The sequence below is a fragment of the Dipodomys merriami genome, unplaced genomic scaffold, assembly GCF_024711535.1.
Source record: "Dipodomys merriami isolate MVZ:Mamm:240054 unplaced genomic scaffold, mDipMer1.0.p SCAF_6, whole genome shotgun sequence".
In the NCBI taxonomy this organism is placed as follows: domain Eukaryota; kingdom Metazoa; phylum Chordata; class Mammalia; order Rodentia; family Heteromyidae; genus Dipodomys; species Dipodomys merriami.
Genome location: NW_027206179.1, coordinates 37,812,997 through 37,820,781, shown reverse-complemented (window position 1 = coordinate 37,820,781; position 7,785 = coordinate 37,812,997). Strand labels below are relative to the sequence as shown.

The 7,785-nt window shown below is 37.0% G+C and overlaps 1 pseudogene; it reads right to left on the bottom strand.

Annotated features, from left to right (window-relative positions):
• Positions 1-610: 610 nt before the first annotated feature.
• On the bottom strand, positions 611-736 carry LOC138814350 (U2 spliceosomal RNA; annotated as a pseudogene).
• Between the last annotated feature and the right edge of the window lie 7,049 nt (positions 737-7,785).

The following is a 7,785-nucleotide window of genomic DNA, read 5'->3' as shown; positions in this document are numbered from 1 at the left end:
AACAATCAGCTACACTCAAGAAATCAAGTTTATTTCTCTTCTTTCTTCATCTCTTTCCTGCGTTTCCTCTCTGTCTTCTCATCAGTGACTCATGTTTGCTCTCAGAGTGTGGCTCTGGTATGTCCCCTAATTCAACTCCTGGAACTTTTCCTACTCTAATACCCAAAGACAGACTCTAGCCATGCTGTGCAGCTTTACCTTTTGCTTCCTACATGGGACTTGATACTCATCTCTGGCTTCCCAGCCAAGAACCAGCCTGCTCCAAGTTTCAGTCTCATTAACTCAACATGTGACAGGCTGCCTGTGCTGCGGATAGCTCTGTGATTTGGGTTTTGTTTGGTTTCACCTTGTATGATAATCAATGAGTGAGGTATTGCTGATAGAATGTTTCTCTTTTCTTAAAAATATTTCCACCCCCTCTTAGAAACAGAAAATAGAATAGTGAGGGCCAAGGGGTGAGGAAGGAGTGTACTGGGAAGCTGTTACTCAATGAGGATAGAACTTGAAATTTGTAAGACCTGGAGAACTATAGAACTAGAGTTACAACAATGTGGACGTACTTACCATTACTGAACTGTATACTTTCCAATCATTAAGTCCCATGACTTAAAGAAAGTCTCCTCTCTCTTTTTCTAAAAATAAATTTAATATATTGTCCTCAGAGAAAATGTATCAGATATTAAATGGATAAAAATATATATTACACTTGATCTTAGCTAAAGGATTGAGAAGCTAAATTGGTGGGATTTTTATAAGTCACAATTATTTTTTGAAAGGTAACTTAAAATTTGTTTTCTTTTGTGCTATGCCCTTTATGCTTTTTTTGGAGTGGAGTATCAAATTTACAAATGTTTATTTTTTAAAATTATTTTCTAAATAATACCTATCCCATGTACCCATCTTTAGGTTTGCCTAAATCAGAAGTTTCACAAACCTCATTCATTAATACAGTTCAGCAGCAGTTAAACAATGGCAAAAATTCAACAATGAATCTCAGATAAGCCATGACTTAACAGAAGTTTGTACTTTCAAATAAATGATAATAACAATAGATCTGCCTTTTACTAAAGTTACTCTATGCCAGGAATTATACTATGTGCTTTGTATATATCATGCCTTTAGTTACTTTAACAATTGGATAAGTAAGTTTTGTCCAGTCTTAGGAGATGACGTCGGCATATTGAAAAGCAAAAATGAGATGAAGCTGTATTGAAAATGAGATCTATGTCTGTTTGTGTCTGTGTGCCAAGCAGAGTGCTGGAGAATCTTACCCATGACAGTTTTCTCCATTTCAAAGATAAGGAAATTGAGGATTAGCCAGGTTGAAAGAATTTCCAAGGCTGCTGAGCTAATAAGACCTGGACAGGGTATGTGAAACTGATGTCTGGCTGATCTCCAAGACAGCATGGATTTTTCTGTCACACTATATAGTCTTCTTATAGATCAGTAACACAAGTTGGGAAGTGATTGTATTTGTAGTTAATGAATTAATGTAGAAGGAGAAGAAGGAAATTTCTATTTGGAGCTGCTCAGGTAAGAAAAGGAATTGAAGAAGGAGTAGCATGAAGAAGGTGGGCGTTGAGAATGGTAAATGAACAGCAGAGTTGGCTGAAAACTTCCAACCAAGAAACAGAAAAACAGAAGATCAGACTGGAAACCTACACAAAGGCCTAGGCCAGCAAGACCCCAAGGTTCTTCTACAGGGTGGGAACTTCAAGATCTACGAAGTCGAGAACTGCTAAGATTTTACAGGCAGAAAAATTTCAGGACATAGAACTGGACTTTAGGTATGCTCATCCAGATAAAGTTATGAAATGAATTGGGAAAGGCTAAGCAAATGTGAAAAAGAGAACCACACTTTTTTTTTCTCTCCTTAATCCTATCTCTTTTTAGATTGACATTGGTCTTATCCTTGGAAATATGTTCAAACAAAAGCTGAGACTTAAGCATGCATTTGCCTCAAACTGCTTATTTTTTCAGTTTGAAAGATGGTCTTTTACCTTTTCCTTTTAAAGTCTGTAGGTTTCAAACATAATTTGAAGCTCGTTTTCCAGTAAGGAATCCAATTTGGCTTTTGATACTTCTGGTCGGATATTATATGATTTTATTTTTTATTGGAACGCTTTAGAATGGTTCACAGATGTTGCTGCTAAAATTGATCCTCTTGGAACCATTTGTTTCCAGAAAAAAAATCTCTGTTGACATGAATTAATAGGAGACCTTTCATTTAAAATCCAAAGCCATGAATTAATCACAGTTCTTTTGATTTAAAATTCAAAAAGCACTTTTAGGAAATAATATTATTTCCTTACATTTATATTAGCAGTAAGTGACATTGGGAACAGAAGCCCTGGGTCTACATCACTGTGTTGAAGGTTGAGTTATGCTGGTTCCTATTAAAAACTGTCTCCTAAAATCAACCAGGCCAATATTTTTACTAATTCATGTACCTGTTGTACTTGAGAAACAGTTGTTAGAATAATATCTCAGACTTAATTTTACTTGTGGATATGATAAAACTTAACAATTTTCAAATATACATCATTTAATAAAATATCAGATTTAAGTATCTTTAAGCATCATCTGAGCTAAGCGCAAGCTGACACTATGTAGGCAGCACCCACAATGTGTCCATTGGTCTCCCCCTCTTTTTGCTCTCCCCCTTAAGAAGCTCGACCATTGCCACTAAGCCCAAATCCTGCCCATCCCACATCATATCAGATACTTGCACAATTCTAGTCAAACTTTCAAAACTCAAATCCACATCCTTCTACTCTGCGTCTTTCTGTGGAGCACCTGGCATTCAAGATATCTACACCAAGTTGTTGTTTTTGAGTTTTGTTTTGTTTTTTAATCCATGGCACTATTACTCCTGTATCTGGGCCCAAAGAAGGATGTATCTATCAGCACCTTCCACAAAACCTGCAAAATTATAAAAGAGATTATTATAAAAGAGATTTATGGTGAGACAGGACTGGGAAATTTTGCATAAATGTATCACAATTTCTTACAGATTTGCAATGAGATCTAATCTTCTAACTGGATGCTAGTGGAAAACTAATCTTCTACTTGGGTGCTGGTGGTTTATACCTGTAATCCTAGATACTTGGAAAGTAGAGATCAGAAGGATTATGGTTCAAGGCGGGCCCAGGCAAAAAGTTTGAAAGATGCCGTCTTGACCAACATCTGGGTATGATGAATGCCTGTAATCCTAGCTGGGAGTATACAAATCTAGGACAGCTAGACCAAAAGAAAAATGTGAAACCCTATTTCAAGAATAACCAAAGCCAAAAGGGCTGAAGGCATGGCTTATATGGTTCATCAGTAGAGCACTTCCCTAATAAACACAAAGCCTTGAGTTCAGACCTTAATATCATAAAAGATACAGGGAGAGAGAGATGGAAGGGAGAAGAAAGGGTAGGAGGGAGGAAGAAAAGGAGGGGATAGGAAGGGAGAAAAGAAGGAAGGATGGAAGGTTGGTAGGAAGGAAGGAAGGAAGGAAGGAAGGAAGGAAGGAAGGAAGGAAGGAAGGAAGGAAGGAAGGAAGGAAGGAAGGAAGGAAGGAGACTAAACTAAAGCTAAACACCTAAAGACTCTTAGGTCTACTGAAGTAGAAATGGTTATTTTATCACTTGGCATTAGACTCTTTTCTTGCATATCATCCGCTAATGTTCTAAAATTTAGTGTATACAAGACATTTTTACAATAGTAACCTCAGATCAAGTTTACTCCATCCCTTACCAGACTGCTACATAAAACTCATCTCTCTGTGTAGTTTACCTAGAGTGTATCCAGAGAAAGATATTCTGCCTTAATTTACCTCCACACCTGAGTATTATATTTCCATCAGCTTTTAGATATTTTAAATGCTTGGCCTTTCCTAAAGAGTTTGTAAGGACTGGATAAAGTACTTCATTCCACAATACTTTACAATAGTACCCAGAATATAATATCTACTCACTAAGCATTCACTTCTTTCAACATTTTATTTTATTGTAAAGATGCTGTACAGTGGGGTTACAGTTACATGAATAAGGTAATGAGTACATTTTTGTCGTTCACTTTTATTACCACCATTTAAAAAATAAATTTTATTGTCAAGGTGATATACAGAGGGGTTACAGTTACATGCACAAGGTAGTGAGTACATTTCTTGTTGAACTTGTTACCCCCTCCCTCATTTTTCTCCCAGTTTCCCTCCCCCCCTTATTACCACCATTGTTACCACTAAAAGCTCCCTCAAATATTTGTTGTTACTCAACACTCTAGATACCTCCATTATTGAGGTATTCATCATCACTTGTCTTTCCTTGGCAATATTAATAGTAATAATAATAGCTTTGGTACTTTGGGTTTTTATAAATTTACTCATGTTCCCTTGAACATTATCCAATTAACTAGATAAGAACTTCATTTGCTCTCCTCACAAACTCTCTGCTTTGTGATTCATTCACCACATTGCCATTTAATTATTTTTAAACACAAACCTAATGAATCCATTTCCATGCTTAAGGACGCTTAATGATGTTCCATTATCTACATAATGAAGGGAAGACTGTACAGTGGACTCCCTCTGACCTTCACCAGAGAGTGTTGTGATCCAGCTGCTTTGCCTGCCTGCTCCAGTGTGCAATACACAATAGGCTTGCTGACCACCTGGCTTGGCTCCTATAGTTTTTGTTTGTTTGTTTGTTTTGCCTTGAACATCTTTCATTCCTTCTACTTGTTAAAAATCCTACTCATTCTTTCAGGTCCACCTCATCTGCCCACGAAATAGTGATTAGCAATCTTCCTTTAAAAACAAAAACATAATTCAACGCCTCCCATTTGAGCTGTGTCCCCAGCCCTTTTTTGCTTGATCTGATTTTTCTGATGAGGTCCCATGCTTTTACTCAAGCAGATCTTCCTCAGTTTTCCTCAGACCATGATCCTCCTACCTCCATCCTCCCAAGGCACAGAGATTCCAGAACTGAATCACATAGTCCCTAGAGATCTTTTCTTGGATGGACTTCTAAAAATAAAATTATATAATAAATATCATGTTGGATTTCACATCATTCATTACACAGAGCCTATAATTGTGAGCTCAATGAGATTTAATGTCCTCTGTACTCTTTTAAATTTTACAAATGAAAACACACCCCTTTCATGCAGCAAAAGCCCATCTAAATAGCTATTGACTACAGTTGCTTGCATGGAGGGTTTCTTACTGACAGTATACATCACGCCTTAAGCAAACATTACACCCGAAAGAATCAATTGATTGGTGATTTTCTCTTTGCCAAAAGTTTCTGCTCTTTACAAAAGAATCCTTTAAATGTGAAGGGAGCCAGAATTTTTAAATAAAAACACAATCACATGGAAAATTTGCAAAACACACCTACAGCACACACCTGCATCCACAAACCTTCCCAGGATTCTATCTACTTGGGCATTATCATGTTTTTATTGGGATTCTCTTGAAATAAATATGAAGTCCAATTAGTATACCGGCCCTATAAGAGGAAGATATCTTCATTTTTCCAATGGAGATTTCCTGGTTGGCTCTCAGTGAGGTGATCTTATCTAGAGTCTCACTCCCTAATCTAAGTTCACTTGTGGGTCAGGTAGCCCCAGTATGTTTCTGATTGAATGACCTCATCTCCTTCAAGGGAGCTACCTCTCCTTCAAAGCGCTGCCATTGGAAAATCACGCTGGAGACTTATCTACTTCAGAAGCAAAATTTCCAGACCTTAAGTAGAGTGTCCCGGCTCTGCATTGTTCTCCTAACCTGGCTATTCATCCATCTTGGAAACACTGACGAGAAGTAGGAGGACTAATTCCTACTTTCCAGAGTAATATTTAATTACTCTGTCTCCCAAAGAAGTTTAAGTACTTATACTATAGGACATATTTTCAAGTTGTTTTTTTTCCTTACTTGGTTTCTGCTGCAAGACTCAATCCCTGAGACGTGGGAAGTTTAGGGCCCATGAGGTGTAGCACAAATTGTCACCTGTTGGGCACAATCGAATGCTCTGGGCCTCTTAAGGATTCCTGCTTCCCGTAACTTGGATAGTTTGATTCCATTTTGTCAGTTAATAATAAACTATTATCTACCCCTGCTTACACCTCTGCCAAGAGACTTTTTTCCAGAAACTACTTTATAGCTATTATCTAATCTTTATAAAACTGTGGAGGAAGTGTTCCCATCTAACAGATGGTAAATGATTAAGGAGGAGACAGTAAAGAGTCTGCTCAAGGTGACACGGCAATCCAGTGATGGAATAATACTGAGTGTTCATTTTCCAATTGTTCATTTTCCATAGTTCACTCTGTACACTTATCATATTGCCGGAGGTTAAGCGAATTTACTATTGCCTCACTTTTCCCACAAATCATTGGGTGATTAGATAAAATAACAGCATGTATATAACTGTACGAAATGGAACTGAAAAGCCCCTACAGAGAGTTATCTACTGATTCTACTGTTGTTTTTCGCCAAGTCTGGCTATTGTTCTCATATTAATGAAAAAAAATTGCTTGATACAGTTAAAACTGTAGATGTAATTGCATACATTCCCAGACATTATTTCAATTCCTGAAATAATTTTAAAGGATGTACATTTAAGTATTTTTAAGTTAAATGTTTTCCTAGAATGTTTGTATTCATTTCAGTGTTAAATTCCAGGTTTTGTTACCGGCTATAATTTGTTATTGGGCAGTAAATAGATGGAAGAAGTTAGAAGAAAGTATTTTTTGTATTTTTGATAAAAGTCAATCATATTAATATTGTATGCGTAAGCATTAAGTACATAGTAAGCACTAATTTTTTCAAGTTTCTTGTAAAATATATACTTTATAATTCAATATATTCATTTTTCCCCTAGTAGCTTAAAGAATCTTGGATCAACTTGCATCTTGAGTTTATGGTAATTCAATTCCTTCCCAGTCTTCAAGTATTGATAAAGTTAGATTACTCAGTAGATATTGGAGCTAAAGTCACCTTGGTACAAGTCTCACAGCACAATGTAATTTCCATGAACAAATAGATTTGATCTTTCCTGATGAATCCCAAGCATCTAAATGAGTATCTAGATTATAGTAGGTGCTCAGTTAATATCTGCCCCATGGAAGGAGGAAGGGCTGCAGTAGTAAATGATGTTTTGTAACTACAGGATGTCTGAGGTACTTTTCAAACTAGAGCTGCCATTCAAGAGAAAGCCATTTGTTCCTCGCCCCCCCCTTTTTTTTATTACCTTTGAGTGGTTGTGCAAAGGAGTTACCATTCAACAAATCAATATATAAATACAATGCGTCTTGATCAATGTTACATCTTTCATCATTTTTTCCCCATCCCTCACAACCCTACCCCTCCCCTCAGAAAGCAAGCAAAATGAGACGGAAAGGTAAATTATCCTGGTTTCCTCCTCTCTGTGTGTTGAAGTTCAAGAGGTGAGGAAAAACCCTTGAAATACAATATGGAAAGCACTCAGGGAAGAAAGGTTTCTACCAAGCTTATTATTAGACTCTGAGAGAAAATCCCCTTACAGAGTGACGTTGTATCCATACAGTAGTATACTGCATGTAGATAACCTGACGTTAGTGTACTAAGAACTGACATTGAAGATTTGAGTGGAATGAGTCTTGTATGGAAAATTAATGCCAATTAGAGAGATGACAGGGACAAAGAACTAGCGAGATGCCATGGACAAACATACCAATAACAAGATGAGGAGAGCCAGGTATTTGGAGAATTCAGTTGGATTCCATCAAACTGAGTGATTACAGACCATATATAAGCCTCAG